General features: G+C 39.9%; 1 long non-coding RNA gene across 2 annotated transcripts in view; it reads left to right on the forward strand.

The window, feature by feature from the left end:
* The first annotated feature begins 553 nt into the window (after positions 1-553).
* LOC109961157 (uncharacterized) overlaps positions 554-22,420 on the forward strand; it is a 48,958-nt gene continuing 27,091 nt past the window's right edge. Inside the window, exons 1-3 of one of the 2 annotated variants that reach the window (XR_002275102.1) lie at positions 560-844; positions 7,041-7,191; positions 19,763-20,460. This is a non-coding gene — a long non-coding RNA (uncharacterized LOC109961157). Of the gene's footprint in view, positions 845-7,040; positions 7,192-19,762; positions 20,461-22,420 lie in introns of those variants that run through there. The other variant, XR_002275101.1, reaches the window with a different exon arrangement.

The following is a 22,420-nucleotide window of genomic DNA, read 5'->3' on the forward strand; positions in this document are numbered from 1 at the left end:
TGCATTGTCTTTCTAGCTTTACAACACTTTGTCTGAGCTTTATTTAGAGACCTTTTGATCCATTTTTAGCCATTAAGGGGCACAAAACATGTGCCCCTTAATGTCAAAACATCAGCAGCTTATCAAGTTGTTGAATTGGCTACCATATGTGGTGGAGATTCTTGTCCACTTCACCATTGTTTCATTTGCTTCCATAGGAGAATTAGACAGTCTGCAGCTTGTGACATTCAAAGAAAATCAGTTGGACTCTTCTTCTTCTTCTTCTTCTTCTTCTTCTTCTTCTTCTTCTTTTGATTTACAGGCAGGTGGCAAACCAACTTGCAGGTACTCAGTTTGACTGAAACCTCCACTGAGAATTTCATGTCTGTACTTCCAGGTTGTACCATGATCTATGATTGGTTAGGGTGGGGGATTAGGAGATACATGTGTGTGATGAAAAGTGTGTTCCCAAAGCTGGTTGTTGTGTGGATGCTTGGTTTAGTGATTGCATAACAATTTATGATGGAAAGTGTATATATGCATATCTTTTTGTACAAATTTGTATGCATGTATAAAGTGAGCTCCCCCGCTGGCCACTGGTGGTTTGGCCCACTTTAGGTTTCTACTAGGAAGTTATACAAGGAGTGGTTGCATCAGGTGTAGGTTTTTGCCAGTAAACCAAGAAGAAGGTTTAGAGTGTTCCTTCTCATGGAGCTACAATAAAAGCCCAGACAACAACTGAACTAATATTTATCTCCATTTCCCCACATGTCCATGGGCCATCATGATGAGTCAGCAAACATCCAACAGACACCAATCAACATTAGCATTCATTTGGAGTTGTGCTTGTGCCCACCTGACACATGTAAGTTAAATACTTATTCTCCTTTTAGCTGTTTTGTCCTCTTGGCTGTTGGCTTTGTTTGTTTGTTTAGTGTCTGTTATGAAGTGGCTTGAGGTTCAGACAAAAAGGAATGAGCACAGGCATGTGGTTAAAATCAAGTATTTACTAATTATTACTAATCTATTTACTTAAATCAGTGGCATGTGGAAAATCTTGGGACATTAATAATGTAGGAAGGTACATGAATGAATGAAGTATGTTGTGTGCTGAAAACTAACAAAGCAAACAGAGTGGAAGTGAGCAGGCCCAGTTGAACCTCCTCCCAGGGGAGGTGAAAACAAAAAAACAAAAACAAAAAACAGTTTGTAGAGCTGCAGAGACATGAGGCATCTTAACTTGGTACTGTAAGAAAGCCTTTTCCTGTGTCAAAATCAGAAATATTGATCAATGCAGGTTAAATTTCACAACTTCTTGCCTTGAAGTAATAATGTGTCACATCCTGTCTCTAACTATGATAAATGAACGACAGTTAAAGGTCAACACATAATAAACTGCGCTGTCTCTGCATTAGGTTTGCCTGACATTATCAAGCTCAGATAAATATATTTTTCATCGATCTTGGACAATAGGTCACAGGCTGATAGTTTACCTTGTGAGGTGAACTGGTGCCATTTAGAAGGAGGTTGTTGCCAGTGCTCATTTCCTGGAAACCAGCCACTCTCACTTTTGTGGGTCGTCTCAAGAAGGTAAAAGATCTTTGATGCCGGGTTTCTCATAACACAGTCTTGGTCCTTCACACTGTGCAGCTCCTTCTTTCATCCCTTTACCTACCCGACCCGCACTAATAATGACGAACATCATTTATGCAAATGTAATTAGGCTGAGGAACATGATAGCACGGTGCAGGGTGCCAGTGGAAATTTATCACTGAACACTCAGGCTCTAAACATTCAATTAAAATATTGAATTTCACTAGATTGAATCTAAATGCAATAAATTAAGCAGTGGAGGAAGGGTTCGCAGTAGAACAGACTGACATGTGGCTGTCAGTATCACACTCTGAGATGGTCACAGATTCTACTACCAGTCTCCAAGATGCAGAACAGTAGACAGAGGAGCAGGAGAGGAGGTGATATCTGGGTCAGTGTTTCAGCTGCTTGGAGAGGTTGGGCTGTCCCACTGAGACAAACTAGTACAACTCAAAAAGAATTTGATTAATTTTCAATGTTGATATGTAACTTTTATATTCACCTGTAAGAGTTCTTGCTTGCTTTCACTAAAGTCTCTTTGCACTCGTTTTCTCATGAAATACCACCAGAGAATCAGACATTTGGTAAAATAAGTAAACCCCCAGTGAAAGGATCTGACAACAATGCAAATTTGTGAGATCAGTATGTTGTTTTAAATTCTCAAACAGCATGTGCTTGTTTTTTCTAAGTGACTTTGGGAGATAGAGATAATGATAGAGATGTGTTTCCAAGGTGATACATTTTTCACTCTGAAAGTGACGACGTCAGGAGACTGTTTCAGTGGCTCTCATAGCTTTATGAAAGTTTATCTCCACATTTAGGCACACGCAGGCCTGACCCTACCAACCCAAACTGGAACGTATACCCTTTGTCCTGAGATCTGCTTTGTTTTTACTGCCCTCAGGCTTCGGAGGCATCTCCAAGTATAGCATTATATGCATGGTCAGTGAGTTGACCAGGGGCAAAGTGGCGAAGACATCATATTTCTACAAGTTTGAGTTCTGCTTGTTCATCAGCTGTCTGATAAATGGTTCATTCAGTTCAATCCAAAGAACTGCTGGGCTCTTGACAGCTGAACTCTGTTTGCTGTGAGACAATATTTGTGTTCTTCTCTGTTTACTTACAGAAAACATGGCTGCCTGCATGCCTTGACTTCATGATAATAAGCTGCTGTTGTTCCAGTTTACTTAATATCACATTAGAATTTCATCTCAAGGGACTAGAGGTTCAGTATGAGTGAGAACTTTGTATGTTTAATGAATAAGACTGGGGATACAAGTGTTTTAATAGTTACATTAATACTCATTTTTTGTCCCTTTGTATATTGTGCATAATATCAAACATGACCTGATTTTTCTTCCATTTCTATAACGCCCCTCTGGATCTAGATGGTATTTTGTCTCATTTTGCCCTGTATTTGGATGTAGGAGGCATGACTCATTGCTACAGAAAACTAGGGAGACAACGCGATGATATCCTTTAAGGATGCTTTTAACACATAGGTATGCCACTTTAAATGTAATAATTATCAATGTAAATACATTTTCACAGCTACTAATTCATATTCACAGCTAAACCTTTTCTTTTATTCAAAGAACATATTTATGCTTAGCAAACTCAGTCCAAAAGTCTTTGTTTCTATCTCATAATGCTTAAAGTGAAGATATTAATGTCGGAATACACTACATGGCCAAACCTAGTTGCATAGATTTGCTCTCGTTTAGCGACAGGAGCATTAGTGATGTTGGGTGATGAACTCAGTCAGTATTCCAGTTCATCTCAAAGGTGCTGAATGGCTTTGAGATTAAGGCTCCAGTCAAATCCTTCCACACCAAAAGACAAAAGCTTTTTCTTTATGAACCTGACTTTGTGTACAACCATGTTAATATGCTGAAACCAGAAGAGTGTTGTCTAAATTTGCTGCATGTGGTGGCATTAAGTTTGTCCTAAATTGGAAGTAAGAGTCTTGCATAACTAGGAAAAAGGAAGAATATGTGGACAGGTTGTCTACACAGATTTGGACATACGGTGTATGAAAGTTATATCAGCAAACTCTAAACGGTACAGTCACATTCATGTAACACTGTTGTGCTAGCAGCCAGTAAGAAGATGACACTTGTTGTTAGCGATGCTGGGTAGCTGCTGTGTGTACCACTTGAACCAGAACTTTTCTGAGATTAATCCATTATTAACTCTAATCTGGACCTTGGATCTACAGTCCGACACCAAACACCGGTCCCACAGCCATCGATAGCCTGCCATGATTTATTTATTTCTAATTAGCTGCTTTTAATTCAAAATAATGTAACTATAGACTGGAATAGACATAACCATTCCTGCATTTAGGACAGTGTTTAGTCTGGGATACTGAGATTGATCCACCTCTCTGTATTTGATAGTGCCACTATCCATTATTTACTGAAGATCAAGTTTTAAAACAGAGTTGCTGTGCAGTTTTAGTGAGCTAGGAAATGTAAAGATTTCTCTATAGGGATTTTTTTTGGTGCTCTTTCTCTTTCAAGCAGTCACCAAATGGTTTAAACAAATGGTACACACACAAAAGGAGGATTATGGGGAAAAAGTAGCTGAAAAACTTTGTGGGAAAGATTGTACCTTGTATGTTGCATGAAGCTGTGTTTTGATAATATCTACCTAAATATCAAAATATGAGTAACGGCATATCCTGTGAGAGAAATTAAGTATTTTAATTGTGAAAATCTTGCAGTGTCTAATACTTTTGCAGCTGTTTTCCAGGACTAGACTTTATGACTCACTATATAAATATTTTATCTGCACCATAAATATAGCTCCAGTCTATGATGTTAACTTTGGTCCAGTGCTTATTTTGGATCATCAAGAGAGCTACAGAGAGTGGATTGGTTTTGGCTCATCTATCTCTTTCGTTTTTCACCTCTCAGTTTCTGTTTCTGGTGACACAACCATTTGTTATTAGCAACGCAGAAGGGAAACACTACTGCAGTGAGCAACAAAGTCAAACAGATGATATTGTATATAAAGAATATGTTATGTGTTCTCAGTACAACATGTTGCCATGTCATTAAATATGTAATTCTGGGCCTTTCTTTGCTCTCATGCAAACTTTCGATGATACTAATGTCTGATTTGTAAGATTCTGTGGGTTGTTTTTTTTTTAAGGATTTATTTTGGATGCCCAGAATTTGCAGAGGTTTGATTGATGAATTTTAATTGATTATTTTGGATCCTTCTTTATTACTTGGTCTTTCCTCCAGTTTGCATTAGCCTTCAAATGATTCCTTTGCAGCTGTTGTTTCTGCACATTCCTCAACTTAAACATGAGACATTCACTAATTACTGGGTCATTCTTATTAATGTATGCCCTAATGTTTTATTTACCTGACAAGACTTTAATCAGCTCCCTGATTTCCTCTGTTGTTACACACCTTACCTTGAAACATAGTCGGTGTATATCTTCTTATCTGACACTGCCCACTGTGTTTGCCAGCCAGCTGCCAGCAGGAGAGCTGGATGTGGCAGACAGGGTAGGGGAGGATGTGTTCATTTGTGTGTGTTCATGCAAGTTTGCAGATGTAAGCGTTTTGGGATGGTGCCTTTGTGCAATGTTCATGTATACATGCATGTCTCTGTGTTTGCATGTGTGAGTGTCAATGTGTGTGACAGGTGCCAACTCCTGTGTCAGGGGTGAAGTCACACCCTCCCACCTCAGCCTTAGGTGTCTGCAGAGGTTCGTATCAACTCAGTAAGTGACAGGGTGAACACCTTTTACCACCCAGCCCCCCGATATCATTAGCCTTTACGCTAACAGCAGGCCCCTAGACAACTTGGGAAAATGGGGAGGGTCATGAGCAATTATTGAGCACGTGTTTTTAGCGATGCATGCAAATGTAAGCACTGTGCATTTGCAGCTGGAATATCAGTAATAGTGTGCTGGTTTAGATGCCAACAGAGATGACTCCTATTGGCGAAGATGTTTACAGAGTGATACATTTAGGGGATGTGTATCAGCTGCTTACAGCTGAATGTGTCACCATTTTAATTAATCAACATTCATAACATCTAGGGGTGTAATCACACCTTTAGTGTTTTTGGGTCTGAGCTACATAGAAAAGTTTTGTTTTTCTTCACTAGTTATAGGAGAAAAGATCTTAAAAACAGCAGTAGTGATACTGTATGAACTCAGAAGTTCCTTTAACGGTTTAAGGTTTAGAGAGTTTAAGTTTAAAAGAGATGTAATGGAGTGATTTGCTTAAAGTTACTCTCTGCTATTGAGGGCCATAATAAAGAGAAGAGAACAACCGTACATCATTATTTGTTTCAGTGCCGTTATTTGGCGGAAATCATAGAGATGTAAGAAATGAGTGCATGGTTAAAATCAACATGTCAGCATCTGGTTTCTTTTCTAATGACCCAACAAGGTGCTACAATAATACCTACATAGTTCTTTATTCATCTGTTGTGATCTACTCTTACCACATCCCAGCTGCAACAGCTTCTCTTTTCTCAGTATAAACTCAGCTGCAGCATCACTGAGCAGTGATATGTCTAAAGTCCAAACAAAGCAAGGGATTTGGCAAAGACATTTAAAATGTGTTACAGAAATCATGCTCCATGCAGAGTATTATACTAAATCTTGTCATTTACATTGTAAACAGACAGAGAGAGAAGGATCTTTTTGCATGTGTTTCCATCAAACTCCATGTTGCATCATTCAGGACTTAATATGGGCATAAGGTGTTGGCATTTCAAACTGCCAGCCTGTCACGTCCAGTTCAAGTATCCATATCCTGATAACGATCTCATTCAGTTTAAGCTTTTGTACAAACACCACAGATACTCTATAGTCCTTTTTACATTGCTTGCTCAAGGCAGGACTATGGTAGCATTTGTCCATTTTGCATTTGAGTTTGAACTGAGTTGTAAGACCAGCAAAAGCGCATCAAACTTTGTTTCACCTCCCACTGTTCTGAAAGAGGCTCTGGTATGCTTTGTATTTCCAGTGCGTTATACTTTACACCTTTATCGGGATGCAGACAGCTACTAAAAGAACCCCAGGGCAACATCCTGCTGGCTTTGTTTGGTTTAGTGATAAGAGTCATCATTTCAATACAATGAAGGGAATAATGGTTCATACAAATATAATTGTGTAAATGTAATGCATGGATGTGCAGGTGTATATATTTAGCATTAACTATCTTTAATTTACATTTGAACTGATATGATGTGTGTCTGCATGCGTGTAACAAAAAGCGATGCCATTTCAAATATTTATATCAGGTATAAATGATGTGTAATGTCCATTTGACAAATAGAACAGGTGGCTAAAATGGTTTTCAACCTGCTCTGCAGCCGCCAAAATCATTCTTTGTCAAATTCCCTTTCCAACTCCGGGGTCTCCTCTGGCTGTGGTGTCACTGTTAGACCCTACAGTATTTATTTACATTGTCTTTCTCTCACACATTCCTTCCCAGTGAGCCAGGCCTTGGGCTGCCAGCGGAGGATGTGAAGCCAAGCCAGGGAGCCGAGGCCACTGTCAACTCTCAGTGGTTAGAATAACCCAGTAAAGCCTCCTGGGAACTGAGCTGGGACCGGGCCAATGCTGGCGAAGAGAAAGAGTGAGAGGTAAGACAGTAGATAGTTCTTTTTTTGAAAAGAGAGTTGAAGGAGTAGCTGAGCCTAGTGCAGCAAAATTTATTAGTACATTTACCTCATAAAATTTGACTTCATGGGTTTTGTCACTGTTTCTGAATATAAATTAAGTAAGAATGCTGCATCTATGGGAACATACTGTATGTGCCTGTCGTTCGGAGGTGGTCGCATTGTACTTATACTAGTGTGAACGTTAATGTCCTGACAAGGGGGCGCTCAAACAACAAGATACAGAAAATGTAGAAGTCAGGAAATGAAAATGGAAGAGATTTTGTGCCAGGCTCAACGCTGTTGAAATTTCCATCCTAGGACTGGTATTATACCATTTTATTAAGTGTTGATATTTTTCTGATGAAAAAGAAGCCATTTAGATTGGGTGGTCAGTTTAGCCATGTAATGCCAATTTAGAACGTTGCTGTGACGTTTTTGGAGACGTGAATACCTGTTATCAGACCGATTAGCAGGCAGCCCTGTCTTATTCAGAGCTGAATCAGATCATTCAGTCGGTGTGCAGGACATGTGGCTTTGTACAGCATGTAGCTGAGATTTGAGAAGTGTGCATGTCAGCCCATCTGCACCCATCAGTGACCAGCGTTTATCCATAAACTCCTTCGCTGTGTAGGGACACCTCATTGCCTACGAGTAGTCGGGACAAATATAAATTGAGCTTTACATGGCATTAACCCACCGTCCGTCAAGCCACAAAACTCGCTGAAGAAGTCGATTAAATTGAGCTGTTGGGTTTGCGTTATATCATTTGTATGTCCACATATGCTTGGCCTGTTGGTGTTTTTATCATGCTTCATCAACATTGATTTGACTATAAACACACCTTAGCCAGTTGTATTTAAAGCTTCTTCACAAGGTGCTTGAATATGATTTTTTGTGTTGAATTTCTCCACAAACATAATTTTTTGTGTTGCATGTCACGTGTTGCTACGTTTGACATTCCTGCCCACAATATTTTCATACACAATGGCAGTCAGGAATTTCTCCTTCACATTGTTGAGACATTCATGTCATGTGCCGCTGTCATCAGTGAAAGGGACGAGTTACATGACTGGCTCGCTGAGAGGAAAGTGATTCATTTCCACGCCCTTGGAATTATATATATGTTTTGTGCATGGCTTGATGCATACCATATTTCTTCAACTTGTAATAGGTATTATTAGATATTTTTCTAAATCAAAGTCAGACACTCATGAGAAATTAAACTTTTAGCCTTTGATATACTTAACATTAAACTTCATCTTCCACTGAGATAGGAATAAAATTGACTAGAAACAAAAATAAAAACAGAACCACCGCTGTGTTATCTGCTGCCTATTGCAAACTGACATGACTAGCAATAAAATGTCACATTATCTCAAATCTCTTCTTGCTCATTATCCTCAGGCTTGCTCACCCCTGTGTCTTTGACATGTGGAGACACAATATCAGTTTTTCTCATTACTTATTGGTCATGATCAATTAGAAACGTTTTAAGGCACTACGGTAACCTTGTACAAATACAAAGGTGGAGTTCAACAGCCATCATGGTTGACAATTAAATTGGTCTGTCACTGCTGGGGCCTTCATTAATCTCAACTTGTCATTCTTGTTTATGCTGGTTTTAATGGTTTGTGGGTGTATGAGAGGAGTCGGCGTGAGTGTGTGTGTGCACAGAGGAGGAGAGGTCAGATCAGGTCTGAGAAGTTGGAAGTTGTGTGTACATATGTGTCATATGCACATGTGTGTTTATTTGCATTAATCTATACATGTCCATGTGGAGGAAGTGTATATTTTCTGTGTGTGCACGAGCATGTGGTATATGGAAATCTTTTTAATCACAACTGGTGAGTTGAAGCCAGTTGGCACCCTGAAACGGTTACCTCATGTGTCCTTGAGTATTTTCTAAATTGCTCAGAAATGTTTAGAGCCTCTCCAAATGACTTTCATAATTGTGCAGTAGCGTGGCCATTTACACCATGTGAGAAAAATTCTCTTCCCTTAGACCTGCTTTTACGTCGACTGGAATGGACAGAAGGCTCTTACAGTACAGCATTTTGTGTGGTGTTGCATTTTCTTGAATCCTCTCACTGTTTCCCCTCACATTTTCCTGAGGGCACATTCCCTCAGTATATAAATATAAGAGATAAGTTAGAGCCCAAGTATTTAATTTAGTTTTGGTTAATGGAACAGCAGTGGGCTCTCTTACAGAGTCACGTAAGCACCGGGGAAATAAAACACACTCACAAACACACTTTGCCTGGAAACAATACTTAGACCAATATACATACAAATGCAGTCTTATGCTGCTGACCCTTCACCTGCTGCTTCGCTGTCTTCTGACCCTCCCAGTATGACCCCCTCGCCCCTTGGCAAGAGGGTGGCTTGGCTTTGGTCACATCCCCCCGCTCCCCGTCATTGTTTCTGGGTGAGTGTATCTGTCTGGAGATGAACAAAGAAGCGTGCGGGCGCCCACGGACGTGGGCTTGCCCTGGTTTGTATTTACATATGAATGTCAGCACCTATTTTGTAACTTGTCTCTTATGTACAGCTTCCAACAGTAATGTGATGTGTGTAGACCTGTGTGCATCAGTATGTGTGTGAGGAGGTTAATGAGAGGCGGCGAATGAACTTTCTGGCTTAATTCTGCAAGAAGTGATGCCAATGTGTTTTGAGCCAGTACTTCTCTGTTGATGAATGTGGGATTTTATTTCTTGTAAAACTTTGCAGTCACTAAATACAAATGATTGATGATGAAGAGGCCCATTTTTTACTCTCTGACTGTTTTCCTTTTGTCTTGTGAGCTCGCTGAATCTTTTGATTGAGATGTGACTACTGAGGAAAGCAAGGTCATGTTTGTTTTTTCAGCATAAACTGCCTAGAAACCACCAGAAGTGCTCTGTTATGTTGGTGACTACACTCATGTTTCTTTTTTCTAGCTAAGCACAATTTTACTTTTTCAGTTTAGGTTTAAAGCTCATGTCCAAGTAACTGATATAATTTTCCCTCTGTTATGAATTTAAAATATAAAGTTTGAGGTCTAGAGTCAACTGACTTAAAAACTTAAAACCTTTTAAAGGTTAATGTCAACACTAATATGTTATATTTTACTTGATTTGAAGGAAGACATCTCAGCAAGTAACCGTGATTGTTAGTTTAATGAGGATTATATTACAATAGGAGCAAAAGCCTAAACCGTAAACACCTTAACATGACGAAATGAAAACTTTAGGTCCAGTCAGATTCCATATACAGTATAATTTTGTCAACACATAATAAATATCTGTAGTTGTTAAAGCAATGACAAATGTAAACTGATGAAAAGACGATAAAGACAATAAGTTATTTAATTAATAAGACCAATAAATAAAGACAAATAAATGGATTTGTTGATTTAGAGCATATTTAGTTAGAAATAAATGGATAATGGAATAGACAGTTGTTACTTTCTGTTCCTTTGTCCCTAATTGCTGCCGAGAACAGACCCGTGAATGGTAATGAATTGAGAACATTTGCACATGGCGTTTTTTTTTCCTTTTTTCTTAGCAGACGGTTAGTGTCAGCCATCAAGTCATGTACCTTTTGATTGGTGTGCATGCACACACACACACACACACACACACACACGAAACCATAATTAGCAGGGTGTCTATGCTTGAGTGGTTGTGTGTTGAGCAGTGGAGTGGACAGTGAGGAGGAGGAGGAGGGAGGAAGGTCACGCTAATGTGTGAGGACTCGTCACAACCGTGGGTGACTGGCATGTGGACCCAGAGGACGGAGACACTCTTGGCTAATTAGGAATCCCTAATGTTAAGCGTTGGCTCTGTGTGCGAGCATATGTAAATGCGTCTGTAGCCACGGTGCGTGTGACTGCAGAATGGTAAGCAGCACTGAAAGGTGACAGATTATTGTGGGTTCACATGCTTCTTAACCTGTGACATATTATCAGTTTGTGATGTCAGTCAGTATACTCCAGAATGGTGCTTCCCTTGGATTTTTTCTGGATCTTTACATTACTTAACTTCCTGTCATGAGGCTAAGAAGCTTCTCTTGTAGACTACACAAACCCCACTTTCTCATTGCAGACTTTGTATTGTGTTCATTAGAGGACATAGTGCGGATTCTGTAAACCTCTCTGAAGCCTGTTGTCTATTGCAGACATCTGGTCTGACTCTTATCGTGCCCCTTAACCACTGACTGTATAGCTCAAAGCATCTGAATGATAGAACTTCTTGTGAGATACCAATTCAGGGGAAAAACTATGAGTTCCAGAGAACAGGTGAAAACTTGTTTCAGTCAGGTCTTGCCTTAGGAGAAATAATATTAATAGCTAACAGTTTTGAGTCGGGGTTCCTGTAGATGTTTGGCATATGCTCCATCACTCTTGTCTCATCTTTTGTAATTGAACTTGATGTATTTGAATGGGTACGTTGTCCCTGTTACATCTGTAGGCAGGTCCTTATCAGGGTCGCTGGCTGGTAATTGGAGGGAGCTGACTGTGATTATAAGTTCTATTTTACACCACCCATCGTATCTGCATAGCCACGGGACAGACCTGCAGCTCTGTGTCTGGAACTGGGGTGGTAGTGTATGTATGATGCATGAGCAGTACTCACACATCAGTGAATGTATAAACACATATGGATAAACACACACAGTTACCCCATGCCTCCATCTTCTCTCTTGTTCCAGCTGAGTAAGGCTAGGCCCACATCATTTCACCTCAGGGTGCCTGCTGAGGTCAGAGGCCATGTGTAATGGCCCTGTGCATCTCCCAGCACAGTAAGCCTTCTCCAGGAGCTGACACACTCCACTACTCCCTTCGCCACCTCCCAGCCCTTTTATCAAAGTCAATACAAAGACAAAGAAGTGTGTGTGTGTGTGTGTGTGAGTGCGAGTGTAAGCCAGACAAAAGATCACGTTTAGAGTTTCAAGTTGCTGAACCACAGGGTGGGAAGAAGCTACGGCAAGCCCAGCACTTGCTACTGAATCTCTGCTGTTATCATAAACCATGGCCAACATTCAGTTAGTCTTTTAGCTCATTTCAAGTTCTACTCACCTCAACTTGTAGTACATCTATACGTCATAAAACATTTACTTCCAAATCAAATTTTGTGCTCCTTCATGTGTGTGTCATAATCAAATCTTAAAATTTAAATTTTAACAAAAGCATGTTTAGTTGCGTCCACTCAAAACTGTTATAACTAAATATCATTTTAATCACATTCGACTCCTTGTTCATAAGAAACAAGGAGTGTTCAGGAAAAAAGGGAAACAATCACTCTCCATGTTCTAAGAACGTGATTGTAACTAGAGTAATCAGACACCCTGAGTTATTTCCTTGCTTTAGGTCATGACTGAGATAAATATCATTAATTTGCAGTCTTTATTATATGACTTATAAAGGGTGGATTCATTTAACTTGGATTCTCTGTTTGTTAAAAAAAAAAAAAAAAGTGGGTTTTGTTCCGGTTTCTTTTCTCTCACTCCCATTGAAGCCACCATCTTGATCATGCTCAGCAGCGCTTGTGCTTCACAAACTCATCCTGTGATCAAATATGTACGAGGTTTTCACATGACGTTAAACTTGACCTTGCTTGACTTGCATTTGGTTTGAGTTCAATCATCACATTTGCATTTCATGTACTGTGTATTAAGCTTTCTTTTTAGGCATTTCATATTCCTCGAGAGTCCACGTGATTAGCGATGAGTGAGCAGGTTGAAGGAGGTCGGCATCATGTTTAAAGAGCTGGTGTGTCATTTTGCTGCGGTATCCGTTTCTACAGCACTGAGAAGACACATTTCCAAAGATAATGGTAAAGGTCATGTAGTATAGTTTGATGTGCTATTTGCATTTGTGTAGTAATTTATTACGATGTGTGTGCTTTTTATGAACGTGTGTTATTACACTGCAGTTGATGATAGCAGTTAAAGAGTAGGGAAACTGTCAGTGTTGAGGTGGAGAGGGAATGAATAATGGCCTCTGTAAGACTATGAATTATTGGTTTACTTCCTCTTTGCACAAGGTCATGCAAGTATTTTAAATACGACACTTCCTAGAAATGGACCACTCTGGTTGAAATGCTGGAAAAATTAGTAGGTACATTTCTGTGATCGTTTAAACAAGTGTGCACAATCCATAGCCATGTTTCTTCTTCTGGTATTTATTTACACTGATTCGAAGATTCTGTTTGGTGTTGCCTGTCACACATTTTTGCTACATCAAGTTTCAGGTAAAAAAAAAAAAAAAAAACTATATATGCTTGATGATTCTTACCAAGACAATATTATTTGACTGAGTCTTGTCGTGTATAGGAGAACACATGAGAAAATGGTATTTAACCGTTATATTAATCAGAAATGTAATGCATCAAAAACATTTCACTTAGGCTTCTCTCAGAAATTGTGACTTTGTTGAACTCTCTCTCTCTCTCTCTCTTTCTCTCACTCTCAGCTCTCCTAGCCCTTTCCTGTTTTCACCTGTGTTCACTTCATAAGTGGCAGCCTTACTAATTGCACCAGTAGTATGAAAACTCATTAATGTAGTAGCACATGTAACAGCAGGATAATAGGTGAGAGCTACACGTAAAGAAGCAGACGAACCCCTTGTTTGTATACTGCTAATGTGTACTAATGTATATTTAGGGCTCTTTATTCTTGTGTTAAGATTGTTACGCCTGGTCCCATTTTATAATACAAAAATGGGATTTGGTGGGTTTTTCCTCCCTAATAATAATTATAGTGTGGTCTAGGCCTTTGTAAAGTGTCCTGAGATGACTGTTGTTGTGATTTGGCACTAGACAAATAAAATTGAATTAATTTTCTCTATAATTTTTGTTTATGCTCTATTACTGGAATCACACTGAGCTGTTGTGACCACACGAGGACCTTTACTATAAACTGGTTTTACCAGCTGGTCTCCCAGTGTCTGCTGGGAGAGGCTCCAGCTACCAACCACCTTACAGAGTTCAAGTGAGTATACAGTAGTGGATGGATGGATGAATAAATGCTTTTACAGTGTTATCTTGTAGCAAATATCCCACCACCGTTACATGAATAAGGATATAAATTCCAGTGAAAATCAGTTTTGTCTGCTCTATTTCCAATAATAAATATACTTGATTGAAAACAAATTAATGGTAGTAGCTGACCTGGTTTTGTAGCAGTACAACTAGTGTAGCTGTGCACGTCTAATTCTGGTCCACAGGCATTTGCACTGTACAGCAGATATTTCGGACTTAAAATGGTCATATTTCAGGATGGTTAAAATTAGCACAATAGATCATTTTCCAGCAGCCTCCACACAAATTCTGTCATTGTTCCTATACTATAAATGTATACTGATTGATCCCTGGTGTCATTTATGGACATCAAAATCTTTCTTTCATGAAAAACTCAAATACGCTCTCTCGACAAACTGTGATCGTTCAGGCATCATTATGGTGACACCTTCCAAGGGTACTGCATTTCCCAAAACCCCCTTGTTAGTTCAGTAAGAGACAGGCAGGCAGATGGTCTGTGTAGGCCTCACACGCTAAGACCAAGAATTTGTGTGTGTGTGTATATGTGTGTGTGAGAGAGAGGTAGCTAGTTAAGTGACGCAGTGATGTCATGGTCATGTTTTCACATGAGAACCTGATAGCTCTGAACAATCCAAGGCGAGCAATTTTTGGCTCAAGCACCCCTTGACATAACAGAGATAATTGTAGACTTTGTGTCTACGGACCCTCCAGAGATCTGGAGGATCAGAACCTCTAGGATTTCGGGCACTTTGATGATGAGTTAATGCCTGGACAAACATTTACCGCCTCAGAGATCACAGATGGAATGATGTAAATGCAATGCAGTTCAAGTTAACTGCCCATGATATCAGGAGTAGATGTAAAGTTTAGATTTAGTTTTCAAGATGGTTGGTCTTAGCTGTTGCCAGGGTGTTGAATTTTAAATGTGCATTGGTATTGTATTCCACTTTCACACCTTTGATCCAGAGAGCTGCCATTATGAACGATATTATTTTGTGTAATTTAATAATAGGAACTTCATTGTATGGTGACTAACTGCTGAGGTCAAGTAGTCATTATCATTAAAAACCAGATGATTGTAGTATTTGTCTGATTTTCTGCCCAGGAGCTGACAATAATGGACCATGATTTAGCCATGGAGATTTATTTAACTTTTATTTATTGGTGAAATTTATTGGAGGACACGTTGTTTTATGGCAGTTGCACATGTTCACACCAGGCAGCTGGCCAGTACTATACACTGGTGCATGCCTCACAAAGTTCAGCATTCTTGAAACCACACAAAGCTACAATTGAGGCATTTGTGTGTAGCTTCCAATATTGTATAAAAAGCTTGATGCACTGTACTGTTTTCTTTTACGGTTTGCCTCAACGTAACACATTTATTTCTAATCTGAGTTCTGTTTTATTTAGACATTTTCAGATAATAGAGTATTTTTTCAGATTTGTATGGACAGAGGTCAGAAAAAGACTAAGAAGCAATTGTTTTAATGGCATTACTAGTAGTAGAAGCAGTGCTGGCAGGTGTAATGTGGTGGACATCATAGCAGGTATTAGTGTCTGCATACATAGTGGGAGTAATGACATTTCAATATAGTAGTAGTAGTAATAGTGGTAATTACCAGTACTCTAAAGCAGTGGTAATATTTAAAAGTCCTTTCTTGAGCTTGGGATTAGCTCAAATAATAATAATTAGCATTTTACAATCCTCACCATTCATTTGCTAATGCAGGTGCATTTGAAAGTTATGAAAAAGCACAAGTGGAACTTGATCTGAGGTTGGTTTGTTGAATAATACGCTTTAATTTTCCAGCATTTAATTTAGTTAATTGAGATTGAATTAGTTTTCAGGTTTAGGTTTTCATTGTCTGTTTTCTTGCAGTTTTAATGATATTTAATGATATTTGTAGTAACAGTGAATGTGTGTGATGATAACGGTAGGAATTTAAAAATGTTTGCACTGATGTCACACGATACTGTAGGGTGCAGTAGTAGGAAGCTGCTTCTGGTAGTGTTGGTGTAACAGCAGTATTGTCAGTTGTGTTTAAAAATTTTACTCTAAGCTGAATATGTGCTATTATTATTTATTCCAGCAGGCGTGCCCTGTGTGTCTCTTGTTATCTGTCCGTGGTGGAGTTCAGGCTCTTCACTCTGATTTATGGATCTGGGGTCTAACTGTGTATATTTACAGTCTCATGACCTGAGAATGACACTTTGGGCTGAACAAGGAGGGGAGAGAGGGGCAGGGCAGGTCACAGACTGTACCACAAATACACATGCACACAAGCAAAAAGATGTTAATACACAAAAAAGAGCTTTAATGAGCCTGAAGGCAATTACATGTAGTGTTTTCATAGTTTTTTTTTGTCTTGTATCGGTTTCCTCTCACTTCCCATTAATACACAAAAAAAAAATCACATGCAAATAATGTGCACAAGTGTTTCCAAGTTACTTTATTAGGAAATGATCCTGTTCAAGCTGCAATCTGTGACATTTTGTGTTCAAACTGAAGTAAATTGTCACATCTAGTGTCGTGGTATGCATGTAAAGTGTTGACTGCGATGAATGTTAAAAGTATTCTGGGAAATGTAGGTTATCACTAATTAAAATAGAATTAGATTAAGCAACCCAGGGAACTATAGAACAACACATTTTAAAAAATGACTCTGGAACTTGGTGACCATCACAGATTGAGTGAGGTGGTTGGTAAAAACAAAAAAGACAGCAAAGCATTAAATAAGGTGACAGCTGCTTGTTTACAGCGTCCCGGGGTGACAGTGGCATGGACTGACACCTCAGTTTCAGACCATCACAGGCTCATTTCCAAAGAGGCAAATGGTGCTTGGCAAAAGCTGCAGTTCACATGGGTCTGATTAAACCGCTGCTGATAGTTTGTACATTCACAGTGATGTGTTAAAAATGTTGAAGTGTGGGTGTGTAATGTACATGTCTGTGTGAAACGCTACCAAGATAGATAGCATTGTCTCATCTGCAGTCTTCTCTATTGTTTCCCACCCTGACTTCTATTCTTCTCTACTGTACCTCCACAACTTATCCTGCTCTTATCAGTAGCTTCTGTCCCCTTCTCTCCTCTTGTCTATACGTTTACTTCTCCACTCGCTCTGCTTCTATTCTTCCTCTGCAACCAGGTTTTACCCCTTTCTCTTGCAGTTTTAACTTTGATTGAGAGGTTCAAAGTTCAGAAATATTAGTTTTCTTATTGTGAAAGATATCAGAAGGTTATTATCCCCATGTCTGTGTGTTAATTACCTGGAGTCAGGATGTGGTCAGCCTAGCTTAGCATAAAGGCAGGAAGTAGGGGAAGACAGCCTGGATCTGTTCAGAGTTTTAAAGTACACCTACCACCACCTCCTCCACAGTTCTGTTTACATGTTGTTTATTACACATTTAAATGCAACACAAACGGAAATGAAATTACAGTGACATGGTTTTAGTGTGAGTTAAGTGTTTCTTAGTGAACAACAGTCACCAGCACAAAGTGCAACTAACAGTTGTGCACTGGCCATTTTCAGTAGCCATTGCTGCAGCTGCTGCACAGAAATGCACATTTCAAACTGTGGTTTTTACTTTTCTGTTAATGGACGTGTTCATTAAATGACTCCAACTCCGTACTTAATGCACAGACATGATCCTCTGTCCGCAGTCAAGTGTTGAAATATTCCTTTAACTCTACTGTCTTTCTTTTTTCTTCTGTGTGTTTGGAGATTCAAGCAGTTTGATTGGTCCATCAGGAACAAACGCTATGAAACTAGGCTCAGAGACGGGGTCACTGTGTTTTATGAGCCATTAAAGTTTTATTCACCCCCGCACCAAGGCAGCCTTCGGCCATGGGGTCGCCATGCTTTAAATAAACTCCAATCATTCCTCTACCCCCTCTTTCCCAGTATCTCCCTTACCACCCCCCCCCCCACACCCCACACACCACGCACAGACTTAATGGACTGTTTATTGTTTGATGTTTAAGTCGAACATCATTTTTCCCTCTTCCTCTGTTTTCTGCCACTCCTCCACTTGTGTTCAGTGTTGTGGAGGTTTACGTGACGGTTTGTCTGCATGTTTGTACTGGATGTGTTGATTAATTTAGCTTGTGTGTGTGTGCATGTGTGTGTGTGTGTGTGTACATGAGCATACAGGCAATATGTCTACACATTCCTTTAGTGTTTCTGACTTCATGAACGTTTCCCTCTGATTTTTTGTTTCATGAGTGCAGACCACATTTTTAAAGTCTGGTAAAAAAAAAAAAAAAATTTCCTCACAAAAAGACCAAAAGCACCAAGTTGATCTGCTAAGAACTATTTGTCTGGATAACCAAAGCCTGAAATACCCTATTCCTATAGCATGTGGCATCGACTTGGATTAAAAGCATGTTGGTGAGCCACACTGTTGCACTGGGTGACATGCTCTGTTATTACTATGAACCAGGCCACTGGAGTTGAGCTTTAGTCAGTTCCATAAACACTGTTCTGCTCACCCCAAACTGCAGTGTCCAGCTGTTTTAAGAAATAATTTAACCTTTTTAAAAACAAAAGTAAATACTGTATGACTGTGACCAATTTTAAAGATGGATGCCAGCCGTTGGAGCATATTGACATTATCTCAGTGAGACCATTGTGTGGATGTGGTGCCAGCATAGAGGGGTGTGACACAACAGTGCAGTCATCCTGCAAACACGTTGAACTTGCCTAAAACCTTTCCGCAGTGCAATGCAACATCATGGAGACCAAATGCTTTCAACCACACATTCATGGCAGACTCCTTTTGTAACGTGAACACTATTTCTGCTATTTATCTTGCAGTTATTGTAATTATCACTTTAATAACTTTCACACTTGTAAAATATGTTTAGTAAAAGAGCTGTGCAGTGCTTTGGCATTGAAGCCTTTTGACTTGTGGATGTGGACTCCTGGAGAGTACCTGCAGCAGCACACCTATCCAGTGCAGCCTCTATTTTGTTTTGTTTTTTCCTAATCGGTCCTCTTTTCAGCCTAAACTCCCAGTAATGACTTGATGGATCTGGTCTTTTCATGGGATTTGTTGACAATGACCTTATCTTTATGCTTTTAAAATGCGATAGTTCATCACCCTGGAGCTTGTGAAGCACTTTTTGGCCAAGGGGGACACAGTGATTGAAGAGAATTTTGGGAGGAGGAGAGAGAGAGGACTTGAAGAGTTTCCTTGCATGTTTTGTTACAGCTGACCCTATCCTCAACTTTGACCCCTGACCCCACCACAGATCTGTCAGGAGAGGGAGCTGCTTAACACAAAATGGAGCCTGGTTCAAGAGTCAGAAAGCGAGAGAGAAACATACACAGAGTGGGAGTCGGGGGGGTAAGGGAGAGAGAACTCCACAGCACACAGAGGACTCATTTATCCTCTTTCTTGACTGCAGTATTTTCTTCCTGTCCTTTGCTTTCTCTTTTGTTTTCACTGCACAGAAACTGTTGCCCTTTCCTCTATACATTTCTTCTCTCTCTCTGTCTTTCATACCCCCCCATTTTCTCACCCTTGTCTAGTTGCTTCTGAACAACAGCGTGTCATCAGCAGCCACCACCACCACAGGTACAGATTCATGGCAGCAAGGACCAGCAGGATTCTGGGAGGGAATTTGTGAGACAACGCTTTAATGAGAGTGAGAGAGAAATGTATGCAAATGATATGCACACACCAAAAGGACCCTGGGTAAGCAAGGCGGGCGCCGGCCAAGCTCCCACTGTTCTCAGAGGAAGATGAGCGGCTCAGGTCAGAAGAATGGCAACAAAACACCTCCTACTCCTTTTCTTCTTCTTTCTTTTTCTCGGTGCTGCATGTATGAGTGCAGAGAAGATGCAAGCCAACTGACACACAGGCTGATAGATGAGGCTGTAGTGTTGCTACGTATGGCTGCTGATGTGTTTTAGTTGCTAGGTATTCTTCATCTTTGTAAGCACACTAGCATCTGTAGGATAAATTAACCGGATATTTAGCTGGACCTTTGTTTCACATCCAACTTTCCAGACTTTTGACAGAAATTATTTTAAAAAATTGAGCTCAGCAGAAAGCTCACATTTTACTCTAACTGTGCATATGAAGGTCATTTTTGTTAAAAAGTGAAATATGATTTCTGACATCTTTGGCCATTTTAAACTCAATATAGCTGTTTGTCAGAGCGAAGTGTATGTAACAGTCTAGGATGTAAGTGAAATGACCTGATTTAATTCATTAATAAAATTAATTTGACAACAATTATGAGAGACGGTTGTGACTGAAAGTTATTTACACATTTGATGCCAATTGTGGCGTATATTTATTTTAGTATTTTCAGGTGTAATATTGTCTTTAAGTATGAAATATTTCTCCTTATTTGTGACTTCAATAAACAAAAATGTATTCTTCATAAAAACCTGTTATTTAAATTAAATCTAAATGGAAATACATTTAAACCAAAGTTATCCTTTTAAAATTAATTTACGTTAAATAATTGCTAATCACGGCAGTTTTGCCCTTAAAATGGAAACACTAATACGCTGCTTTCCCGCACATAAACGAATCGTTTTCCTAATAATTTATCTCCAAAGATCTAGCAGACATGGTGCTAATCTGAGCCCGTTATTTCTTTTTGAAGGAGCGCGCAGCACCAGGGCTTTCGCCGCAGCTCCTCTCCTCTCGCCTGTTTCTCTGCTCGGAGCGAACGATGTGCCGTTAACTGGCCTGTCTGATCTGACGGCGACAAAAGCAAAGAAAGGAAAAGGAATCAAGGATGAGGCGAGACTTCGGCGCGACGATCTCGATGGCGTTAACTAGAGACTGTTTAATGCGCCACAGTCCAACCGCGTCACACAGCCGCGTTCGGTGGGAATAAACAAGAGGAAAGGGGAAGAAGAGAAAACATCTATTGGGTCTTGGGAAGAAAATGAGAGTGGCACCTGATGATGTCGACTTTGACACGTGTTAATTGCTGCTCAGCTCTCCTCATTAGGGACTCGCAAATTATTTTAGCGCTCCGGGCCACAACGCCTGGTCTGCTTTGCTGAGGAGAGGAAGCAATCTGGCCCAAAGTGTGGATGAGAAGGCACAAAGCATTCGGGTGGAATTCTTTGGCGTAAAATATAATAAGTGAAATTATTAACGAACCAATCATAATTTCAAAAGTTATTGAAATTAATACAGTTAATACATATTAATACATACATATTAAGACATACTGGAGATGGTTATATATTTGTGTTGCAGAGAAATATTAAAACACAATCGTGCACTTAATTTCATATCAGTTATTTCTTAAATCAAATCTGTTTTATTAATAATAAACGTTTCGTTCCCACTTAGGATTTTTGAGCCTCTGTCAGTATTAAAGACAAAGTATCATATATTTGGCGACAGATTTACAGTCTAATATTGGCTCTAATGCTTAAAATCAATAACATGCTCAGATAAATGGTCTCATCAATAGCTTGGCAAAACTGCTCCACTGCACACAGTTGCATTTAAACATCAAGCAAATGTGACTGCACCCAATCAAATATATTTGCACCCTAAAATCCATTTCCTTATGTGATTATATCCAAACGTGTCTACTGCCTTGACTTCAATCTGCTCAGGCATCTTCACCTTTTACCAGCACAGCTCCTAGCAGTAGACACACACACACACACACACACGCATTCAGTCCAGTGCTTGGGAGAACCACGCCTCATCCTCTCTGCTAGATTACTTGTTACCTGTTGGCATGTATTTGTATGGCCTTGCATGGTGAATTATAAAGCCTTTGTTATTGCCCTGGCTTGGGGTCGGCCACTTGTTTATGACACCAGTAATGGTAGTAATTGTTATTGTTGAGATTACCTGTCAAGAGGACCCGAGTGGCGAGCTTGGAGAAAGCGTCTCTCTCTTGACAAGGGGTGACAGGGGGATGGAGAGATATAATTCAGCTGTCAGTGCCACCTAGCAGGGCCCAGCATCAGCCGGCCGACCCCAGCTGGCGTCATTCATTTGGGTCGAAGATGGGGACGGAGGCGAGAGGAGGGGTGAAGGGATGCAGGAGCAGAAGGAGACGGAGACACTCCTCTGTCTCATGTGTGAGTTGGCCTTCAGATGCAGTAAATTAAAGTACCATCGTGAAACATTTACCAGTAAAAGAAATATTTCAGCTTTCAAAATGTCTGTCCAGATCCAGTTTCTCTACCAGCCACTGC

This window comes from Monopterus albus, unplaced genomic scaffold (genome assembly GCF_001952655.1).
Source record: "Monopterus albus unplaced genomic scaffold, M_albus_1.0 scaffold52.1, whole genome shotgun sequence".
Classification (NCBI taxonomy): Eukaryota; Metazoa; Chordata; class Actinopteri; order Synbranchiformes; family Synbranchidae; genus Monopterus; species Monopterus albus.